The 21996-nt window shown below is 40.6% G+C and overlaps 1 protein-coding gene across 4 annotated transcripts in view; it reads right to left on the bottom strand.

Annotated features, from left to right (window-relative positions):
- Positions 1-20090, bottom strand: part of LOC121958533 (zinc finger MIZ domain-containing protein 1-like) — a 143713-nt gene extending 123623 nt beyond the window's left edge. For 3 of the 4 annotated variants that reach the window (XM_042507502.1, XM_042507504.1, XM_042507506.1), the window contains exon 1: positions 19925-20090. The gene's annotated coding sequence lies outside the window, so the exon portion shown is untranslated. The remainder of the gene's footprint in view (positions 1-19924) is intronic. The other variant, XM_042507503.1, reaches the window with a different exon arrangement.
- Positions 20091-21996: the final 1906 nt, after the last annotated feature.

Genomic DNA, 21996 nt, shown 5'->3' with positions numbered 1-21996 from the left:
AAAGCAAAAAAAAAAAAAAAAAAAAAACAATGACCAGAAAATCCCTGTGATTATTTATAAATTTACAAGAACAAGTGTTATTGTTCATGCTTTATTTTACAGCATAAATATGTTTGCAATCTGGTACAAAAAAAACAGATCTTTGCATAAAATGACTTAATGTTTGATAGTTAAACAGCACTATATTTTACAAGCTCTTCAAATGTTTTGTATGTAAAATATTAATTTGTTAAGTCGTAGGCTAGGAATAGTTGTCAGTATGACGTGGCATGGGAAGATGAAGCGCAGTACAAGTACATCAAATTTGTACTTAGTTACAATCCACTGAGCTTTAGTTAAATTTGAATGCAGGACTTAAAGGCACTGTAATAGAGTATTTTAACACAGAGCTTTCTCGTCTTTTTCTTGAGACTTAATTCTTCTTCCACCACTGCCCAAATCTCATTGCAACACCCTGCAAATTATTAATCCACATAGCATTAACCAAGCTGACAGTGTCACGCTCTGAAAGAGTACAGCCTGTAGAGGATGTCTTTCATCTGAGGCAAGGAACAACAAAGAGCATGAGCTTTTCATGTTAACACAGGAAACATATATTTAATGAGACAACCACTGCAATCTCCGCTGCCATGCTAAGTGAGTCTGACCCCACACCGCAGCCCGGCCGCCCTGCCAAACAACAGTCACGGCAGTCTAGACGAGGCCGAGCACCGACGAGGGCCTCCTGAAAGCTCTTGTAATGCACAAGGAATTTGGTGCGGTTTCCTCGGAGCAGAGAGGAAACGCATGAGTGAGAGTAAAGAGGGAGCGAGATCCCTGCAGAGGTCAGAGCGTGTCCCCGGAGGTGTCAGGGGGAGTAAATGGGCATGACTGCAGAACACGGGGGTTATACCCGCTCTCCTCCCCTCCGCCTTCCTTCTCCTCCTCGCAGGGGTGCCTTCACTGAGCGCCTCGGAGCGAGAACCAGCACAGCTTCCCTTGCATGCCACGCAAATTGGAACAGGAAACGATTGTCAGCTTCGGGCGAAATCACCAACTTATTAGAAAACAAACGCAAATGTGACGTGAAAGAGGATCTCTGGGAAGGAGTCGCATGTCGACAGATCGAGCTTGTTTGATGACGGTGGAGGCCGGTTCTCTGCACGGCTGGCTGAAGGCTGACACCAGCATTAAGGCCAATGAATATTCAGTGACCAGGTAAATAAAGCAGATAGCACTTGACATGTTTAAACACCCACCTTTGGCACCTTCCCTCCACAAAGCCAACAAGGTGAAGCAGCGGAACAAATATGTTGGTTGTTTGTGGGCGGCAACAATCCCCGCTGATGAATTGGATGGTTTTGGCACAAAGAGAATGAGTTTCAGTGGGCGAGCTACATCAAAATAAGCCGGACTGGAGGTAAAACAATCTGATTTCCTCTCTGGGATTTGAGTAGCTAAAGTGCTGTTTTTTGGAGACTGGCATTAAAATGAAAAATATGTAGCATTATGCCTTGCAATATGCTGACATTTACATTCTTAGAAAAACATGTTTCCCTCAACTATAATCCCTGCTGGTATCAAAATGTTTGCTCTCTAAATATTTACCAACCCGGAGTCACATCTGAAGACTAACACAGGCACCTTGAGACTTCCTTTTTTTTTTCCAAGTGTTGTGTCCCAAAGGAAATGCAGTGAAAGCACTACAGACTATCATGCAAGTGAGTAAACTCTCTGAGCACACAACGCATTCCTCCAACACCTCAAACAGCTCTGAGAGAGAAAATATATCTGCCACCAACAAAATGCACTGCTTAAAATCTGAGAGTCTGAGAGACGAGCGGGGATTCATTTGGTTTTCCGTGTGCAGGTTTCACACTCAAAAGGCAGACTAGTAAATGTATTACTGTGACAAGAAAAGTAATGTAAATATTGACACTCTGATATTTATCGCCATGCTTATCCACTGGACCTGTCCCAGTAGAGCCATTTAACATCTGCTCAGTATTATAGCAGGTGAGGGGGTTAAAGGAGGACCCCGCTCAAAATCTTTTCAGTGACAAATACTCCCAAAAAGGTGGCTCTGAAAATACTTTCTTCCTTGCATGAACGTCAACTAGTGATGCACGATATTGGATTTTTTGCGGATATACGATGTGTTGATATATAACAACTTATTTGGCCTATAACACACAATATCAACTGTTTTGCAGTTTCATTCTCAAAATGAACACATAGCCCAAGGTCAGACTAAGAAAAGTAGCAACTCCTCACCAACAAAATTACAAACAATATTCCTTGTTTATTATAATGATATTACTACTCCTTCAATGGCTTTGGCTAGCAGCTCAGGCTTGCTACCATGCTTAAAACACACACATGCAAACTCATGCATTCCCAATCGGAGCTGTCAATTAATGTGAACACAAAGGGGTCATGCGCGGAGCACCACCCAGCTGTGTCTCTGCAGCCTCAGCAAACACACAGCTTCCAAATGAACTGAGTGGTTGTGTACCACTCAACGTCACACAAAGTCGCACACACACACATGCACTCTAACCTCCACTTACCGCCACCCCCCCACCACCACCACCACCACTGCTCAGTGCACCCTGCCTCCTGATAAGCTGGTTTGCCAGGCTTGCCAGCGCCGCTGATGGCTCCGTTTGCACAACCGCTCTATTGTTGCCGTGCAGAGTGGACAACTGCACTTTGGACCTTTCAGTGGGGGAAAGCCTTCTATTTTGTTTCCCTTAAGGGCATCCACTGTGGTTTATCTGCAAGCTGCCAACCAAACACACTTTAAACACTGCATTAAGGATATCTAAGGATAGAAAACATAAACAGTAGCCGCTGCGTATCCGGCGCTGCCTGCTGCTGCTGTTAAGTACTGTACAGTCACTTTGCCTGGCAGCTGATTTTTCCGGAGCTTAAAAAGACTCATAAAAAGGCAGCTGAATTATCTGGGTTGCTGGAACCTGATCCACTGCCGGCTGACCTTTTCCGCAAAGCAATATTAAACGTAATTGTTGGGCTGAGTTAAGTGATTGCAATTTATGAGTCCATTTAACTAGATTCAATATTGGATGACAAATGATTACCTCGGCGAAGTAAAGCTTACATACATGGGGGAAAAAAACATGCGCACAAACACCGAGCTTTATCAAACTTAACAATCAGCTCAGTGTCTGTCTGCTGCGAGTCTGGCTCAGCGGAGGGCTGAACAGAATTTTAAAAATGCATGACGAGACTAGAAGAAGAAGACGAAAAAGGAGAGGTTGCATATTAAATATCCGCACATATCTTTGCTTTTTTGGCTCAAACTCCATTTAGCTAAAATTGATGTGCATTGAATAGATGTTGCCTGGTCAACTGGCCAAATGGATTAAGTGTATCAAATCCATTTTCCTGAGTGCATTGAGGAAGTGTCAAAATGAAACATTTTCAATTTAGCCCCTTAAGGTCCAAGATTTCTTCATCCGGCTGTAGAACAAGCTGCTTACCCTGCAAAAACAGGCCGCAACACATCGCTTAAACGCGGCCCGCGCTTTAAATTAGCCCGACACAATCCACATATTTGATTCACTGTGCAGCCAGAAAAGCAGCTACATGACTTTCAGGCATTCAGCTCAGACTATAAAGAAACAATGTAGCCTACTTTGCACACTCCTCACTGCTCTCTTTTCAGCCACATCCTCTTGGATTTTATGACTCTGGTTAAAATGCAACCATTAAATATTCATGTGCAAGGGCTTTCACCCGTGAAGCAGTTTCCCCCCTCTGTCTCTCTCTCTCTCCCTCTCTCTCTCTCTGAGCTTTAAAGAGAGTGAGAAACTTTTTTGATTTTAACTGACAGGAGCTAAATATTAAAAAAGAAGCTTTGGGAGTTCAGCAAAGTGTACTCCTCTCCAATATCTGCTGATACGAGCCTCGCCTTCATGGCTTTCATCCTCATTGTTCTTAAAATTTCAGAGACTCCTGTAGAGTAAATTAACATGACAATACAAACAGAGGAGATTAATGAAAACAAATATTCAGTCGCTGAACAATGACACGATGAAAATTGATGATTTGACAATCACTCCAAAGAGAATAGTGTGTTTTTTTGGGCAAACATGCATCATAAACTATATATATTGCTCATTAATTTTTCACTTGTTGTCTTGGCTGTTTATTATGCAAAACACTTCCTATCAGCAGCAAAAGTAATGACACAAATAATTCATACTTTCCCTCTCAGATCGCCCGGCATGCTAAAAATCCATAATATATAGCAAGTTAGAGCGTCTCTGAAAGATTAAGGATGAAATTATGTCTTCAGGTATAGACAGTAGCATAAATAAGGCTGAAATGTGATTTTGCTGCATTGAACATTAGGGAAATTTTTGGAGGCTTTATTTGCGTTGATGTGATCCGCATACAAAGCAAGGGATGCAACATTCAGGGCTTCTACAAACAAGTGATTTTGTAGACAAATGAAGCAACTGCTCAGATGTGCAACCCCAGTCTTTGGCTCTGTTTACACGTGTATTAAAAGTATACAATGCAGGATTGTTGGTTACTGTTTGTAAACACTTACCAGCAACAATTAAAGAAAAAGTCGACATCAATTTCACTCTCATTCGGCGTTTCGTCCTGTCACTGTGTGCGCGTGGACGATCTCTCTACGCATTTGGTCTTTTCAAACAGAAATTATGTTTGTGTTAATTTCCAATAGAGCAAAAAAATTAGATCTGATCACAAGTGGTCATTTGAGACGCATGAAAGGTGCTTTCTAATGCCAGGTGTGAACAGACAGACTTAGAGCTGTCAGATCATGTTAATACCAGGTGTAAACAGGGTTACTGTGCCCAAGGTGGTAGAACACATGTATGACAACTTGCTGCTGCAAGCTGGTCCAACTGCTGCAAATTTCCAGATTGGGAGCATAAAATGAAGCCTGACAATAGCATTGTTGTGTGAGAGCAGTGGAAGTGCGAGCGGCATGAGAAGTTCATTCATTCTGAACTAATCTTTTCAGTGATTTGGGAGTGCCAATTCGTGCCACTCACTAATGAATGACTGAACTAATCATTAGGATTTTTGGTGAATAATATCAGCTGCTACAAGCAAGTGTTCACTCAATCACTATCTGAGTTTGGACAGCCAGTGTATGAGAAGCATGCAGAGGCGATCACTCTTTCATCAGTCATCACAAGTCCGTCCTGTTTCAGCGCTGAGCATCTGATTGAGATGAATCAATTTTTTTTCTTACTGCACCAGTTTGAAAGACACCACTTGCCAGAAACAGTCAAACTTTCCATCTCCGCTCATCGCCGTCTTTGATCCCAGACAAGTAAGAAAACAAAAAGTGGAGGACGGCTTGTGAAACACGGAGGCTTTTCAGAGGCATTCTTCCTCTCTTGGAAGGCTGCCCGCTCTTTTGAAAAGGGGGTTTTTCTTCAAAGCGAACGCTGGTGACATTACCCATTCTCCTCCCAATTAAAATTTATTGAAAACATCCAGGAAACACTGTACGGCTAATATCATCACAACCAGCTTGTCAAAAACAAACAAATACAGCGATCACAGGGACAAAAAAGGAGCCCTTTCCCGGCCTTTTGAGTTCATAACCAGCATTTAATCCGCTGTAATGATTTACAATATGACAAGTCAGGAAAAATTTACTGTGACAGATAGAATGGGACCCAACATAAATATAATTACAGCTCACATGATCTTCTCCGCCCCCCTCCTCCAATGGAAGTGCCACACAAAGAGGATGCAGTGTACGCAGCCTCCAGTGATTTGCTTTTTCTTTTTTTTTTTAATTCGCTCTTCAACCAGCTGATGCCATAAAAATAACAACAAAGCCACAAAGTATCACGTATTTATCAGTGCTGGAAGTAGTAAGGTGTTGATAGCAAGTTTGTTTTCTGAATGAAGGGGGTCTCTTGTGGATAACTGCCGACCGAAAATGTAGCCATTCGACCTCAAACGTCGAAGGTCGAGTGAAACCACAGAGCAACAGTGTGTGGTGTTTCTTAAAAAAACAGCGGCAGCTAATTGAGAGTACATTTTAAGGATGGATGCTTTCAAATGGGGCTGAAACAATCAGCAACAGAAAATCAATCTGCAGCTGTTGTACCTTTTTTTAAAGTGCCAAAAAAATCTCTTGTTTCGGCTTCTCAAATGTGAACTTTTGCTGATTTCCTTTGTCCTCTATTACAGAAAATTTTATTTCATTTGGTTTTGGACTGTTGGTCAGAAGACACAAGACATTACAGAGGTCACCTTGGACTCTGGAGTGGATTTTTCCCTATTTTCTGACATTGACAATCAAGAAAATATTGAAGAGATTAATCGATGGAGAAAATAATCACGAGTCACCCTACTTTTGAGCATTATTTTTAAAAATAACAGATGAATTTGATTTGTTTTTTTTTTTAAAATCTTAATCCTGGAAATATTTCAATACTATAATTTAAACTTGAGACCATTTAAAAAAAAAAAAGTATGTGTAAATCGATTCCCTTTTGAAAATAGCTCAAATAAAGGTGACATACTCCATCCACTACCATCATTAAGTCCATTTTTATGCCACGGTATAACGCTGCAACCCTAGTCAATATTTGACAAGTTGATAGTGAGAATGTGACGATTGCTGCAGCCGAATCAAGAAAAATCAAACTTTTTTTAGACTGATTTTCTCAAAAAAACGCTTGAAACAAGTTGATTTGTGCTAGAAACAAGTTGAAATAATGTTACAGCACTGGCTGAGTTTTATATGAAGGATTTTAAAGGCGGACAAAAATGACTTCACGGGAGGATTATCTGCACACACACACTGTTGAAGAAATATATTAAAAGTACAGAATCATGAGGACAGGCATAAAAAGCCAATATGATACAAAGAAAAGTGTCAATATGAAAAGGGGTCTGTGAGAAGTGGCAACACATATAGGGGTAACTCTCCAAAAGAAACCCACTGTGCTAAGTCCCCCCAGCCGGCCAAGATTAGGTTTCACATTCCTACCTCACAAATAACACAAACACACACACACACACACACACACACACACACACACACACAGACAGGCGCACGCACAAGACAAAGAGGAGACAGAGAGGTGAAATGAGACAGACACTTTTGTTGAGACATTTCTGACCTCAGACTATTTCATCTCACTGATGATGTTTGCACCATAAATCACACACAGGTATCTTCTCTCTTGTTCTTCATCCAAGATGAGGAGGATCACCCCCCTCCTCCACCTCCATCACCCTTCATGCTAATGTAACACACATTAGTGAAACCAGCCGCGCGCTGTGTACGTCCATGGTGACACGAAGGATGCTGGGCCCTCGGGTGAGCCATCTCTCCCTCCCTCTCCCTCTCCCTCTCTCCCTCCACATGCCAGGCACATCACGGGCGCAGCCTCACACCACAGCGTCTGTGACTCAAACATGCCCTCCTTTTAGAGCAGATGGTCAAAAATAGCGTCCGCCGTCAACATTTTTGTAAGCTGTGGGACCCGTTGGGCCACACACCGTTTGCCAAGAAGGAGTAGGGGGTGCAATGTATGTGTGTGTAAAAATAATCTGCTCAGTTACAGCTTCTTTCTCGGTTTGATACTGACAAAGTGAGAACGCCCTGTTGTTAGAAAAGAGCTTATGCAATCTGCACCTATAAATAGGAGTGTGAAGTGTGTCTGCATATGTGTCTCGCTGTGTGTTTACATCCAGAAAACACTTCACAGTTAGGGTTGGACTTCGGGAACAGGTTACAAATAAGAGCTGGTTCCAAAATCAAAATCCAAAAGAGGTCATTGAGAAGTTTAAATTTCTGTTCTGCTTATTGCTCTTTTTTGACTGAGGGAATCTACGCAAAGCAATACATGTTCTTTTCGTTATGCCTAGGCACGAGGGGAAGATCAATAAGAGTTGTGAGGAGTCTGGGTAAGGTTGTGCACCACGGACTACACGTTTTCTTCTTTGTTTAGATCGCCAACACCTGTTTACCGTCAGGGCCACGGATGTCTTAAGAGAGCTGGATACTACTTTGAAGATGGAGCTCCATTAAGTCCTCTTGACTACACGCTCACGACATACACACTATGATACTTAACATCCAACTGGACTGCCAATTACTTTCTGTTTCACAATTCAATTATATTGATTCACTCTTACTTTGTAGTATGAATGAAAATAAGGTGCCAGAGTGCACAAAAAGCATCAAAATAGAGCTTGTTTGTAAAAAAAAAAAAAAAAGGGGGCCAGGGGAGAATCCTAATAGTGGTCTCGGTGAAGCCGAGTGTCCTCGAATAACTAGGAACAAGTCAGTGCATAAGTACACCTGACTGTGTGGGGCTGCTGCAACTAGATTTGGCTCTTGCAGATGTTGAGATAAAAAAAATAACATTAACTGGCCCCTTGCCTTCTGTCTTTTTGCAAAAGTGGCCTCCGAAAAAAGCAAGCTGGTATTGCACTGAGCTATAATCTTAAAACAACAGTCATCAACCCAGTCGGATGTTTTTCTCCGGGACGCAATTAATGTTCTACTGCGTTTTTCCTCACTGTCCTGTCTGTACCGGATCTGTGAGTCGATACAGACACGGGGTGAGCGGAGACTTAGAGGGAAGTGGAAATGTAACATCTCTCTTTAAACAATGTCTGAAAAATTATCTGAATGACAACTTTATTTATTTATTTTTTTACAACTTTTTGGAGCACTGGTCAAACTAAGGAACTGGCTGACTGTATTTACTGCCACAACATATGTTGGACCTTGTTGCACTGCAGCAGGTTTTAGTGTTACAGTCACAGTACAGTGAATTAAAAGAATAAACTGGTTATTATTTAATCTTATTACACGGCTTTGTTGATTCTGCTCAATTTTGGCATTCAATGGTCTGTTATTTCTGAGTAGCAGTCTGCTGCGATGGACCTAGTTCTGATCATAGATGCTTAGTTGTTTAGATGGAAGTATATTTTTTTAAATCAATACTTTGTGCTGAATTAACGATTTATTCAGCAAGTAGCCATTTAATACACAGAATAATGTACAGGGAGCAGGTCACTATTGTAAAATGAACCCTCGCAGGGTGATTCAAGCTCTGCATCACCCTGTCGGGGTTCATTTCGCAACAATAGCCCGCTTACTGTACACCCTTCGATATTATTTAATAACACACCCAAATAAGAATTTGAAATTAATTTACAGGTTCCCTAGTGTAAAAGTTTTTATAAATATGTTTGTTTCTGAGACATAAGCATGTGCCTTGTTTTGACCCCAAACCTCAAATCCAAACAATATTCCCCATTAATTAGTATTCATCAGCAGCAGTGGTTCTTATGATATCTGTGATTACTATGTGTGACAATATGTGAAACAATCTCGTCTCTGTTCATTTCCCGAAGACGCCTCTGAGGACGGGACGACCCGCCAGCCACCGGACGAGGGAACATTAGGAAACAGACAGGACGTGTTTACAGAAGAGTTATTTAAAGTCACCGCGGGGACGGCCGTCGCACGTGGCTACAAGCCATATTATTCTATATCATGAAAGCCCAGGTCATTCAAAAACACACTGACTACTGTACCTTGTTATTAACCCTTTGAACCCTGGGCATATATTAAGTTTCAAAATACTCTGATTCTCCATTTGAAATCAGTTTTTAGCCTGTGTGTTTACAGGCAGACGCAGAACAGAGAAGGTGCGATTTTTGACCCTCAATGCATCAATCAGATCATGCTAAAGGTTTAATGTATTCCAGCTCTGAGACTTCTGTCATGCTCTCCTTTCACTGCCCACAGCTGTCACGTTAGTGTATCAGCTCTGGTCTGTGATGCATGGCGTGCACCTGGGTAACCGACCGCACACAGACACCGTGTTAGATTGAAGGTGCAGTGTAAGCTGACACACAGAGTGCTGTGGGTGTGGTGTTCCCGCTGTCTGCGCTTCATCATCTGTTAGACTGTTTTGTTTGAGCAGGTGAGAAAAGTAAGAAATCTGAACTTCAATAGACAGATGCTGTCACCTCTGGGCTCTGGGAACTTATAATGGGATTTTTTTCCACGGGTTTTATAATGAAAATTACTTTAAAAATTAAAGAATAGTTAATAGATTATGATAATTACTGTCATGTAATTCTTACACGGCTACTGTTCAAACTGCTGCTGTTAAGAAGAGTTTGTATCAAAGAGAAAAACGAGGCAAAAATGAGGCAAGTTAAGTAAATTTATGAGGTTGAAATGAACCCTGTTGCGGCACCACTTAGGCACAGTTTTGTTTTGATCCCTTAAAGATGACTCTTTCACTACTTTTTTAAGTATTTCAGCACACCAATCAGAAATCAAAAACAGCAACTTTGTCCATTAAAGGATTAATGTATATGACATTACCAGAATATTAGTTAAAAACATTCAAAAAAATGAACATTATCAACAGAATGTGAGGAAGTACCAGTTTGGCGTTATGTCACAGACGTCTATGTATTGTGTTGCAGATATCTTCTGAAATAAACATGCTAACCAGGTGTCCTGTCTAATACCACTTGTACCTCGAGAGGCGATAGTGAGTCGCTGTAGTGTCAAGTCAACAGGTCAACTGATACTGGATTTTTAAAGACCGATTTAATAACGACAGAACAGAACAGAAGTACAAAATACTCTACATAAAAATGAACTGAACATCTTAGTCAAAGTAATTAATGAATAAATTAGCAAACTAACCATAATAAAAATCTAGTTAAGAGTGAGTTTTATTATTTTTATTTATTCATTTTCTAGCTTTCCCCCCTAAAAGTCATCCTGAGCTTCTCAGATACACAATAACATAGAAGCTTGACTTTGTGTAGCCTATTAGACACTTTTGAGTAATGTAAAACTCAGTTATGTTTTAATGTGTTGTGTACATACTTTGTATTTCAAATAGGCGAGTTGTTCTTTGACTTTAATATGAAGGAGTACATTGATTGTAAGGAACAAAACTGGGAACAAGCCTCATGTTTAGGGGAGACATGTGGGTACCCATAGAACCCATTTTCACCCAGATATCTTGAGTTGAGAGTTCATCGGACCCCTCTGAAAAACGGCATTGTCAGTTGTCTTAGTCTCTTCCCGATAAGCTATGCCAACATAGTTGGAACAAATGAAAGCCTGAAGTTGTCTTGTTTCAGTGGGCATTACTACCTACATGCTTAAAAAATGAGCCACAGGGACTTACAGATAGTTATGTTTACCTCCAAATGTTTTCTCTAGGGGGAGCAGTAGTTTTATCAGTGGGGCCATGGCCCCCCTGGCCCCCCCTCGGGCTGGCATTACACATTGCGTCTGTTAAGTCTATTAACTGAGCAGAGAATAGTGAAAAATGTCAATCATTAATTTCCACAGCCCAAGTTGATACAGTATCTTCACATAGCATGTTACTCAATCAAAAAGCCAAAGATATTCAGTGTTCAGCAATAAAAAACAGAAAAAAGCAGCAAATCCTCATATTTAAGAGGCTGAAGGCAAACCTGATGACAGTTGTTGGGCTGTTTTCACACGCTATGTCAATCAAATGCGATCAAACTGCACGCAAAAAGTCCCGAAGAAGCAGATTTATGTATTTTTGGATGTTTAACTGATATTAAATCATAAGTAGCGACATACCAAGTTTTCAAGTGCTGCGAAAAGAACTCAAAGCTAGAGGCCCTCTTTACTTTGGGTCACCTCAGGTTTTTGTCACAGTGACTATGCAAAATGAAAACAAATGCAAAACAACATTTAAATCGGAGCCTCTCGTGTGTCGACATAAGGCAACAGACGAAAGAGAAACGGTGCAACATGTTGGGGATTTTATCTGCTTGTGTTTTTACATCTTGATAGCAAAGTTGAAAGCATTTGACATTTGTGTTTGGGGTGGAGTGGAGGGGGTAGGGGAGGCATCTTTTGGTGGAGGAGGAGGGGGGGTGTTGCTGGGGAAAGAGATTACCCTCAGACATTTTCTTTGAGAGCGAGAGAGAATGGGGGGGGGGACGTTCCCTGTGTATTAGTAAATCCCAGTTAATTTTCCCTGTCAGAGAACAATGAGATATGGACCCCCGCGGGCTCTGTTGAATGTAATTCCACCACTTGCTCAGAATCACCTTCATTACTCATCAGAGGTGTGGATCTCTCTCCTAAAAAAAAAAAAGACCTCCAGAGCGCATAAGAGACTTTGTGATACTTCAGAGCCCCTCAGGAGTCTTTCCAGTGCCCATTTTTTTTAATAGTGAGATTACACCTCTTGAGACGTTTTTACATTTCCAGAGCAGCTGCTAGTTTCTCCGTCTACGCTTTGGAGGGAAACACGTCTGCCGTGCAACACCATGCTGCAAGACTTGACAACCCTTCAAGGTTCATGGGTTGGACCTTGTTTAATTTATAGAAGCCGAGACTTTGGAGAAGCTGGATGTTATTCATGATTCAGAGGCTTTCATTTACACTTAACACCGAGGTGCTGTGCTGTGACATCATCTGCGTATGTTTTTCACAGCATGTCACATTCAACATGCATGAGTCCGCGACTGCTGGGGGCCTCAAAAGCGCAAATTATATCCATCGTGGGTTAAGACACACAGATTGGATAGTTTTTTTTCATATCTATCATGTAGCTGTCGAACTCGCCTGTCCAAACCCTGCTGATGGCAACAAATGTGGAGTATGTGTATTTTAATTGCATTTTAATTTCTGATTTAATTTCCGTGTCATCCAGATCTTCAGGAAACTTGACAGCCAATGTGAGCACAAATAACTTCAATCACAAGAATTCTGCGTACAGTGGAGACGAGGGCTGAAACTAATGATTACTTTCATCATCAATTCATCAGTTTGAGTCTAAAACATTCACAATGTCTCAGAGCACGTGGTGATGTCTTCATTTTACAGTCTAAAATCCTGTGACATTCAATTCGCAGTGAGATAAACAAAGAAAAGCAGTAAATCCTCATATTTTAGAAGCTGGAATCAGAGACTGTTAATTGGCCAATTCATTAATTGACTACTTGTTTCATCCATATCTTCCAGAACACAACAAATCCTGCTAGAGCTGCAATGATTAGTCAATTAATCCATCAGCCGATTGGCAGGACATTTATCAAAATAATCAGCAACTACTTTGATAGTCAAATGATAATTTTCAGTATTTTTCTAAGCAAAAATGGACATTTGTTCTTCCAAGCATCTTAAATGTGAGGATTTACAGCCAACTTGCCAGAAAAAAAATGTTGGTATTGTACATTTCTGCAAACCAAGAATATGTTACGTTTGATTTCATACATAATATATAAACTACAGTTCAAGACCAACAAACAACAAAACCGGTTGTGATTTATTGAGCCATTACTGTTTAACAAGTGGCTTACAGGCACCAAAGTGGTTGTTTTTTTATCAAGACGTCACTGCATTTTTTTTGCCAGGATATTGGCATGAAAAGCAGTTGTTTTTAACCAAGACACTGCTGCTTTTCTTGTGGGGATAGTTGCATGAAAATTGGATGTTTTACAGAGAAATTGCTGCGTTTTTTTAGCCACGACTTGCACAAAGAGCAGTTACTTTTAACCAGGACAGTGGCATGAAAAGTGGCTGTTTTTACAGAGACCTCACTGCATTTACAGCGGGGACTGTGCCCCAAAAACTGGGTATTTTAAGCCAAGACATGATCTCTGAAAAACAATAATAACCCAAGTGGTTTTGGTGCCCAAATCCTATCACACATTAAACACAGCACTGTTAAAACATGAAGTTTCTCTGTAATAACATCAATTAAATGAATGTAACGCATCTCTGGTTTGCAGTCACATACAAAATAATGCCAACATTTATTCTGACAGCGAGGCTGCATCTTTTTTTTTTTTTTTATTACCTTATATAGACAAAACTGCCAATCATTAAAATATACTGTTAGTTGCAGCCCTAAATCCTGCACATAATTGATATTTAAAATAAAGAAGGAATGTTCCCAGAGTACCAAACAGGCGTGGGATCATGCCAAAAATACAGTATTTAGACCTATTAATCATGAGATGTGTGTTTTCTGTTCCGGCTAACTTCCCCTCCAGCATGGCTGCAGCTGTAAGAGGAGGCAGGCCTATTGTTCAGACTAACAAGGGGCGCAGAGGTCACTTGCATTTTCACAAGAGCTTTGCCAGAGGGGTTTGGGGAAGTAGCCGGCACACAAGTCTGTTTGGTATGGATCTACACTAAAGCTTTTTCTATAAAGTCACATCACTCCCAGTCTATTATAAAGGGGGATAGATTAGATTAAGTGAGATTATGCGGAGAGGGGCTCCCTAAAAAGAGCAAAAATAACACACTCAGTACTTAGCAGGCGAGTCAACAGTGGGATTAAGCCAAAAGGACACGTTCAAATCCAATGCTAATATGCACAATGGTCATCCTTCCACAGGCTCAACTTTTAAGTGGTCTCAAATGTTGATGCTTCACATTTCTCCACACATTTTACAAGCAGCAGCTGCAACAAAAATCTGACTTTTATTACCGTATTATGCTCATAAAACTGAAATTAATCTACCATTTTGACAAATCTCAAAACCTCAAATAAGGTTATATTTCTTATCTCCATCAAACCGTCTTTCCTCCTGACAGGCTCTCTCTCTCTTTGAGTGTACAGTTTGTACAATAACAACTCCTATCACCAATGCAACCGAAAATATGCACAAAGTGGTTGCACACTCTAACATGATTAAATGATGTGTGGTCTGGCGTCACTCCCAGCACCTCTCCCATCCCTCGCCTCGCTCTGTATCTCCCTTCTGCACGAACGCAAACACATACACACACACACACAGATTCCCTTTCCCTGAGCTGTGTTTTGAAAATAGAAGCTTCATATTAACAGTCAACAGTCAAGCTGACAGGTACAGTCTGGCCATTCTCTCCATCATAAAACCCCTCAGTGGATATCAGTACACATGTTACTGCAGCTCCGTGTCACCGAGGTGGAGCGTCACAAATCGTCACGTTATTCTGCATTCATGAGGAATGCAGAATAACACGTGGGAAGAATACTGTGGTATGATGCAGGAGAAAGGCTCATTTTGTTATTGTGAATTAAATATTCAGATCCCTTACTGGTGTAAAACTAGAAATAACAGTGTAAATATACAACATTACAGGTAAAATTACAGATGCATTAGCAACAAATCATACTGAAAAGCAATATTTAAATGCTGTATCAGGGTGTCTACAAGCATCAGAAACTTAAATTTAATACTTTTTAAGACTTTTTCAAGACAATTTTTTACAAAATTTAAGACTGATTTTTTTGAAAAATTATCTTTTTCTTATTCAAGAATTGCAGGTTAAGTATAAAGGCAAGCAGTTTATGTATGTGGTCCTGTTCAAAGTTAGGTTTTATGCAAAAGCATGGTTATTAAAGTGAGTAAGGTTAAGCTAAGTTTTAGGCATAGAGGACTAAGTAAAAAGGCAGTGTTAGGTTAAGCGTTAAATTTAAACATTTATAACATTAGAAATGTGGACTTTGATGCAGAAGAGGTTGACTCATTTTAACAAAAATAAATTAAAAGCTGGATAAATTAATTTAGATTAAAATGTCTGAGGCAATTAAGACCTCAAAAATACAAAATTAAGACTGTTTAATGACTTTGAAGGCCTAATATACATAAAATTGAATTACTAATATACATTTCAAAACTTTTTAAGGACCTGCAGATGACCTTCAATAGCCCTGCAATGCATTACAAAGTGCTATCCATTTAGAGAAATTTTAATATTTACAATGTAAATGTCTTGCTTTTTAATTTATTTTCTGTTGGTTTTGCTCCAGTGGTTAGCGAAGGTTAGCTTTGGTCACTATGAACTGTGCCTATTAACTGTGTTAACTATGTTAGCACCAGTAGCTGTGCTGACTCTGATAACGGTGCTAAGAGAGCTAACAGTAGTTAATGATGCTAAAAGGGGTTGGAGCTCAAACTTTAGCAGGTTTCACTCAAGGGGAAGACTGGAGGGTGGGCAGAATGTTTCCGCAGCAACGCTGTTCAATCGAAAAGGCGTGATTAGCCGTAATCGCTGAATGATTGATGCTGCTAGCTAGTTAGCTCCCTTCAGCTGGTGCACAATGCAGTAAGCTAGAGACAGGTAAAATTATCCTACAGACTGACACATATAACCATCCAAATAAATTTTCATGTAGCCCTTAATTGGTTAACCACAGAAAATACTAATATCCCTACTTTCCACACTGGATTATTTATTTATTATTAATATTTTTGATGACTGAATTTTATGATCCTTACAAGTCCAAGGGTCACAAGTTCTTGTACTACAAAAAGTCTTGTGGACTGACCCAAAAAATCCTGCACAAGGTCTATCACAGTAGACACTTTGTTAACACTGTTTTTGGTAAAACTGTTTCTTTAAAAGTAATCAACAGTGTGCAGGATCATTTGGTTCTTTCACAAGGGATCACAAGCCAAAAAGGCTGGAAAACACATGCAAGACATTTGAAATTATCTTTGCATGTCAAATCTTTATCTGCAAAGTAACTATAGCTCTAAAACAAATGTCAAAGCCCACAGTATTTCCCTCTGAGATGTTGCGGTATAAAGCAGTACATTTACTCAAAGTGCTTGAGTAAACTTAGTTTCCACCACTAATTATTCTAAACAATCTTACTGCCAGAGATTTTACAGCACCAAAACAAGCCTCCACCATGTTGTGACTGCTGACATATAACACACTTACAGGATTATTAAAGACAAAGTGCAGTTTGACACCAAACTAAACCTCATGATTAAGTTACTACACTTGCCCACTGACACACTTTCTGTACGAGGGCTCCACGCTTTGCCCTGCTCTCTCCTCACTCATTGGAAATAGCCACACAAGCCCGGTGATTCATCCCAGGAGTTTATTCTCTCGAGCAAAGACAACACAAAAAAAGACCTTGAGCGAAACCTACACAAACCTCCCACAGGCTCTAACCGCGGGAGGAAGAGCAGTCGGTTGCTTACTCGCTCGCCTTTTTCCTGTTAGAGTGCTTATGAGGGCTCTCCATACATGGTGGAATTCCCAAGAAGAATCAATAACATTATGACATTAAACTCCAGTGATACTCAATTTACGGCCCACACCCCAAATATGGCCCCTGATAGGGTGCCAACTGGCCCCCCAACCATTTTCTGATTAAAAATAAAGTGATTCACACTGTGAATTGTTTTTGTACTTAAAGTATACATAAAGTGCCCAAGTGCATGAAACAGCATCAAAATAGAGTTTATTAATAAAAGGTGCTGGTGAGGATCCCCTGAACCCTTGACAGAGGTCCTATCTAACCACCTAATGTCCTAAAATCAGAGAAATGCCGTGAAATCCCAAAGACGATCTAAAATCTGAGAAATGTCCAAAAATCGGAGAATGCCCTAAAATCCAAAAATCATCGTACTATCCAAGAAACGTCCTAAAATTTTTAGAAAGTTCCTTAAATCTTACACACATCCCAAAATCTTAGAAATGTCCTTGATTCTTAGAAACACCCTAAAATCCAAGAAATGTCCAGTCCAAAATGCTAAAAATGTTCTAAACTCCAAGAAACATCCTAAAATCCTAGAAATATCCTAAAATTCTAGAAACATCCTAAAATCCTTCAGACGTCCCAAAATCCAAGAAATGTCCTAAAATCCTAAGAGCGTCCTTAATTCCTAGAAACACCCTAAAGTGATAGAAATGTCCTAAAATCCTATAAATAGTCCAAAATGCCAGAAACATCCTGAAATTCTAGGAATGTCCTTAAATCCAAGAAATGTGCTAAAATCCTAGAAATATCCTAAAATCCTAGAAATGCCATATAATCCTTGAAACATGTATGGTGCTGCTGCAACTGGCTCCTGGCCTCCTGTCATTTTGCAAAAGTGGCCCCTAAGCAAAGCAAGTTGAGAGTCCCTGTTAAACATAATCCAACAGCCCTGTTTGCCAGATATTTAAGCATGCAATGTTGAGAAAGAGGCTGCTAATCAAAGCAGCATTTATCTTAAATATGACACACTTTGTTGTGTTTCTGGAGTATTTTCAAGGCTAAAGATGCAGCGTGTAGATAGTATTTTAGGAGGTAAGAGCAGCTAGTTGAGACACTCGGGCTCTCCTCACAGGCTGACCGGCGTACTGCTGGAGGTAATGAGGCCTCTTGTGTGTCCTCTCTGATCTGAGAGTTGAATAATTTCCCATGTGGCACAGCCATTTCCAGCTTCCGCCTTTACTCTCACCTCATCGGGTGGGTTGGAAAAGCGAGAGCAAAAAACTCGCACCCTGCGCTTCAAACGTGTTGCCATTGTCAATCCACAGAGCCACACACACAGCTGGCTGCAATCCAGACAAAAACAGATTTGAAATATATATGATTTGAAAATAAAAAGCTTTGTTTTCTGGATCTATTTTTTGCCGGCTAATCTGCGTCGGAATAAACAGCTCCTTTCACAGTTTTACTCTGCCTTTATGTGCTCCTCATTGGTCAGTAGGAAACTCGGGAGTTGATAAATGGTCTACTTCAGCGCCCAGACACACGTGCTGGGTTGCAGATCTCTGTTTCAATGTGTCTTTTGTTTGACGGCTGGTGTTTCAACATCCTCAACTTGAATAGAAGAAGGTCAGCCTGGTGGGGTCTGCCCCATAGTTATTCAGGAACCCAACCTGGGGGCCCCCACATCGGTGGGGTGACTGGGAGGGAGGAGACAGGTCAGAAAACCTCCTCCTACATCTGACACCAAACTAATCTATGAAGGAAAGTTTAGAGTTTAGAGCTCAATCACATGTGTCATCGAGTGCATGTGAATGAATTAAACAGTGCAGGGATTTGGGTAATCAGGTGCGTGAAGATGGCAGCTTCATCTTGAGAGCATATCTGAAAGTTTTAGCGGGGAAAGTCTGTCAGTTCAGAGAGCTGCAGGCAGCATTACATGACATGGAAATGTAAACAAGCAGCAGAAGTTTTAACAACCCCAGCAGCCAGGTCCAAACTGTGTGTGCTACATACGCGGGACAAATTCGGATGCTACAGCTCAAAACCAGGAGAATGAACTTTTTAGCAACAACAAAAACAGGAAGAGAAGAAGACAAGAGACATCTGCACATGTGTGTGTGCTCGCCTGATGCTCCCCAAATTGGGAGTTTGAGACGCAGTAGAAACACTCTCTTACACTGACTATAGGAGGCAGCTTACTTTTTCCACTTGGCCATGCTTTTTGCTTCCTGGACAGATGTCTAAGTGAAAATGAGCTCTATATGAGAGGCCCCCCTCAATCCCAACTGGTTCCATATTCAGACAGCAGGAATTTGGGGAGTCAACTAGTGAAGCTTACACAGCAGCAGTATAACTCCAGACATAAATACATTGATATTTAATCACACGTGCTGTTGTTCGCAAAGTTCACTAATACACATTTAGCATGACATGTAATGGATAATCTGCCTGCATCTCCACAGTCATTCTGCAGCCTGCATGTATAGCACGGATGAACCCACGTTAAAATGTGCACATCAAAAGCCAAAAGGTAAAAAAAGAAAAAAAAAAAAAAACACCTCTAAAAGCACCTCGCGCACACACACAGACACACGCGCACCGCGGCATGATTCATTCTGCAAAGCAAAACGCACACAGGCTGCTACAATGTAGCCTCCAAGCCCCAACGCTTTGGAGATCAACGCGGCATCTGTTACTAACGAAATGCACAACCTGCTTAACAGCCCGCCGGTTCAATCCCGACGGCACAGGGCAGCGTGATAGTAAATAAAAAGCTGCGGTTTATTATTCCAGCCTCCGACGTGCTCCTCGGTGCCAGTTCAAGTGGTCACTCTATTGTTGAGAAACAATCTGAGCCCAAAGTGGAAACAAAACCCTTTTCCCCGAGACAAGAGGCTCGCAGGCAGCGCGAGCAACCGGGAACAAGCAAGTTTGCAGTTACTCACCGGGTTATTAAGCGGAGAAAGTCCTCGGTAATATTCGGCTCTTGTTTTTAAATATCTTCCCCCCTCACGGCCACTGAGAATGGGCTCAACGTCAGTGGGTGAGTAACTGAATAGACTCGGAGAGAGCGCAGTAAGTTGAAGTGTCAAATTACATTGGCTATTCTATTACCAAAGGGACCCATGCTCGGTGGCTGCTGACAAAATGTGTCGCGGATTTTTTTTGTGTGCGGAGAAGACGAAGAAGAAGTCGTCAGGAGGAAGCCGGGAGCGGAGCCGGACTGTCGCTCGGCTCAGCAGCCATCTGGTATACTGGATCCGCCGGGGAGACCCGCTCCGAGTGCGGTTCCGACCCGGTCCATAGCATTGTGTGGACATTATATTAAATTTGGGGGGATTTTGAAAGGGAGTACACAAGTGGTTTTACACATTATAATGGAAAAAATGGGCATGCTAGACGTTTTGTGTTGCATGTCTTTCTTGATCAAATTTAAGAACACATAATCGTTATATATATTGCAATTTAAAATAATGGCGCCCAAAAAATAATATTAATATATATGGACACAGCTATTTACTATTATACTACTAGTAGTCAATAATAATAATAATAATAATAATAATAATAATAATAATAATAATAATATAATAATAATGATAAAATAATAATAAATAAATAATAATAATAATAACATTAAAAACAATTAAATGTATTTTCTTTTTAAATGCCACAAAATGTAAAAATCTAGTATACAGTATATCAATAATAATAACAATAATAATTATAATAATAATAATTGAAAAAACAAGTCTTATAACAATATCATGAAATAATACTATTAATAAATATTGTAGTATATAATCATAATAATAATAGTAATAATATTAATAACAACAATATAATAATAATAAAAGTACAATTAAAATAGTAGTCATATATCAAAATCATGAAATTGTGATGTTGATAAATATGATGACATAATGTGCTACTTATACTACTGGAACTACTACTACTATTGATAATAATCATAATAATTAATCCTTATTTAAATGAACTGTGTTTATACGGTCTGTCGATTCATTATCTGAATATAATGAATATAAAAATGAACATCAATATATCAATCTAAACTATAACATATAACAGCCTATTAAACAAAAACAAACACGCGCAAGCCCTCTCACACCAGCGCATTGACGCATATGGCACACACACACGCGCGCGCCTCCGTCCCGTAATCCTCCTCGGAGCTGACGCCACCCTCCGTGTTTTGCAGGTCGCCGCTCTCTGATGGAAAGCTCTGAATAACAAAGACATGTTTGAGAGCAGCAGCGGCATCAGCAGCAGCAGCAGCAGCAGTCTGGGCTGAGCGCTGACGTCAAGGAGCCATGACTGTGCCAAGCAGCATCCAGACTCCAGTCCACACACACACACACACACACACAGACAAACACACACACACACTGACCTGCTGCCGGCACTGTGGCCTGTTTGGAAGCACCCCATGTCAGAAGTTAGAAACACACCACCCTGCAGTGCTGTGATTGACTCTTCAAAGTTGGGATGTGATTAGGGTCAGAGTGGAGTTTTTACTCTTGTTTTAGTGCACCGCTCTGCTGGTGAGCCCCTGCTCTCTGGCCTGTGTATCCAACCCAGCTGTCTAACTTAGGGGGAGGGATAGGCTGGAACAATAGGCGCCATTTGTCCTGCTAAAAGGTGACAGGAAGCATTGATTTCAGCCTGTTCCACGCTTGTAAGCCATCCCCGAATTGGCTAATGTGAACATTCCCCTCTAACGGAGATTGGAAAATCTGAGGTAATTGTGATTCACAGCAGTTGCATCGGGATGCAGGATGCGAACTTTTGATTCTAGGATACCAAACAAACATCAATTTTATTGAGCTGTTCGTTAAATAAAGCAATAAAGTCACCTCATGTTCAATAGGTGATTGCTGCAAGGTGCAACATAAATGGGCTACAATATTAAAATATAGTAGCAAACAAAGAACAAACTGGCAAACGGACAAAAACTAAAGTTATACATGAATCACTAACGATTTGGTCTAATTTAAGT

This window comes from Plectropomus leopardus, chromosome 19, assembly GCF_008729295.1.
Source record: "Plectropomus leopardus isolate mb chromosome 19, YSFRI_Pleo_2.0, whole genome shotgun sequence".
In the NCBI taxonomy this organism is placed as follows: domain Eukaryota; kingdom Metazoa; phylum Chordata; class Actinopteri; order Perciformes; family Serranidae; genus Plectropomus; species Plectropomus leopardus.
Note: the sequence above shows the minus strand (reverse complement) of the source record. Positions and strands in the feature narration are given on the sequence as shown.